Genomic DNA, 2,995 nt, shown 5'->3' with positions numbered 1-2,995 from the left:
TCCCTCCTTTATTAAAATAGAAGACAATTTATTTGAATACATTTTGTTTGAAACCCCAAAGTTTGATGGAAACTTTGATGTATGGGAAATAAAGATGAGGGCTTTCCTAATGTCTGAGGGGATTGAAGTCTGGGAGTCAGTGATTGATGACAACAAGATGGATGAAGAATCCATGGAGTATGATGCACAAGCAGTAAAACTAATCTTGGATGGACTCCCTGATTCTGTGAAGAAGAATCTAGGAAAATATTCATCAGCAAAGGATATATGGGATAGACTGCATGACCTTCATGCAAAGGGACCACTGACCATGACAATGAGTCAAGAAGAACCCATCATAGAAGCTGAGAATGAAAAGCTTGACCTCATCAAGCTTCAAGTAAGAGAAAGGGATGAAGAGCTTGCCAAGCTTAAGAAGGAACTTGAAGAAAGCAAGAGGAAACATCATGAAGAAGTCATATCCATGACAAATCAGCTGAATGAAGCAAAGAAGCAGGTAGATGTCTTGATAAGCCAACTTGAACAAAGACACAAGAGAATGAATAAGCTTGTAGAAGAGATTGGACAGTACAAGGTAGAGGTCTCCTCCCTTAAGTCCGAACTGCAAGAAGCCAGGAAGCAGGCACAAAGAGCTGAAAAGAAAATGAAGAGCAGTGAAGCAAAAGATGAAGAAATCTCCAAAATGAAGACAGATATTATCTCCTTCAAAATAGTAGCAGCTGAAGCTACTCGTAGCAAGGAAGAAACTGAGGAACAACTTGCAAAGAAAAATAATGTATGTGAAAAGTTGGAAGAAGAGATTGTCCTCCTCAGGAAGAAGGTTGAAGGGATGAACAAGATAATGAAGAGCTCTCAAGCATTGGATGACATGCTTAGCTATCATAGATCTCCATTTGATAAATCAGGACTTGGGTATGTAGGTGAATCCTCAAACAAGGATGAGGATGCTTTAAACAAAGGAGATGTGAAGAAGCCAGAAAGAGATGGTGATGCTCCTAGTTCCAGCGAAGGCAAGGAGAAAAATGAAGGCAGCAATAGAAAGAATCCTGCTCCAAGTAGAAAACCAGCTCCAAGAAGAAATGTAGCTGATGGCAAAAAGGCAAGAGGCAATGGTGATCATCAAAGGATCTCAAGGCAGCAAAGCTTCAGAAGTGCATCAAGGAAACCTCCATCTCCCAGGTACCAAAGTTCATTTTATGGTTATTGTTATGCTTGCTCAAACTTTGGTCATATGGCAAAAGACTGTAGAGTATTTCATGGAGATAAATGTTGTGGTCTTCGACAACCTCCAAGAAACAATTTTAGAAGAAATCATGAAATGTCATTCATGAAAAATGTAGAATGCTTCAAGTGTCATAACATTGGGCATATGGCACGTGACTGTAACTTGACATGGGCTCTTACACAAGCTAGACCCATGCAAAAGAAGAAAGTTAAACAAGTATGGAGAAGGAAGGTAATACAATCTGAAAACCCCTTGAACTCCCCAGTGGATCTAAATTTGTTTTGAGAAGAGTCTGCCAAAAGAAGACAAGCACACATTAAAGGGGAGCTTGTAATTTTTGTTTGCTGAATTGTATTTACAGTCATTTGTTGATGAAGGGTGTATTGCAGCACAGCAGTTGCAAATGAAATCTTTGTTAATCCCTCTGAAAGGTAATATGCAGCAGTGATGAAATCAGCAATGTTTTTGCTTTGTGCTTATGCAATATGCACAGAAATGCATAAAGAATAAAAGATGGCAGCGCTGAAATGTAAAGAGCAGTAGCAAGATAAGGAAAGAATGCAAAGCATGGAGACCCTCACAGCAGTGGGAGGACAAAACATAAAACAACAGTTTGAAATTTTTTATTCAGCACATGCATTGAAATGCATAGCAATGGAAGGTAGTTTCCTTCTATGTAATGTGAGAGAACATACTCACAGCAGAGTGAGTATAATACACAGCAGTGAAAAATGTAATGTTTTTCTTCATATGCAATGCAGCATGCAAAGAAATGCATAAAGAAAAACAAGGACATCAGATTCTTAATGCACACTGGATGTATAAGAATGTGTGTGGCAGCAGAAAATTGAAAGGGATTGCACAGCAGTGCGTTGTGAAAATAAAATGAATGAAGCTGAAGATTGTGTGAAGCAAGGGTGCATAAGAAAAGGCAGCAGCCTGTGTTATTTTTTTGTGGAGAATGAAGTGCCAAGAGTATGGGCACAGCAGTATGATGAAACAAAAGGCAGCCACAGTGCAAATTGCAGAGGCAATGCAGCAGCAAATAAAAACCCAGGGATGACAGTCTATGGTTATGGGTATGGACAGCAGTGAATATAAAAAAAATTGCAGCAGCAAGTGTATGGACAGCAGCAGCTTGAAGAAAAGTTTTCCCATCGTGAAGAAGGAGAAGCACACAGCAATGCAAATGTGAAAAATGCAGCAACAAGAAGTTTTGAACAGCAGCACATGCAAAAGAAATTTTCCTTACAGCAGTAAAGGTAAATGTAATGAATTTGTTGTTCATTGAGTTGAAATGCAATATATGCAACAACAGTGAATGTTTACACACAGCAGTGTAAATTTGTAAGTTGGGACAGTGTAATTGTTCCAGAAAAGACAGAGTATTTTGTCTTTGAAAAGTGCACAAGCAGTGCAAGTGTAGACACAGCAGTGTGGGATAGACAAAGTAAAGAAGATGGCACAACAGTGCAGCAGAAAATATGCATCAGCATAGGAGAACATTGTAATGAGTTTGCACACACAGCAGTGCAATGATTGTTTGTTTTGGAACTGCATTTGAAGCAGTCATTTGGTGAAACCCTCTATTAAAGAGGAAGGTGCTTTTCAGCACATTGTCATTAGTGAATCCCTCTATCAAGAGGATGATGCTTTTCAGCATAGTCACAGGTGAATCCCTCTGTCAAGAGGAAGGTGCTCTTCAGCACATTGTTATGGTGAATCCCTCTGTCATGAGGAAGGTGCTCTTAAGCACAGTTTCAGGTTAAT

The sequence above is a fragment of the Pinus tabuliformis genome, chromosome 1_1, assembly GCF_031772625.1.
Source record: "Pinus tabuliformis cultivar Carrire ecotype Pingquan chromosome 1_1, CPIR1, whole genome shotgun sequence".
NCBI classification, from domain to species: domain Eukaryota; kingdom Viridiplantae; phylum Streptophyta; class Pinopsida; order Pinales; family Pinaceae; genus Pinus; species Pinus tabuliformis.
The sequence above is the reverse complement of the archived record's forward strand: the minus strand, read 5'-3'. Positions refer to the sequence as shown.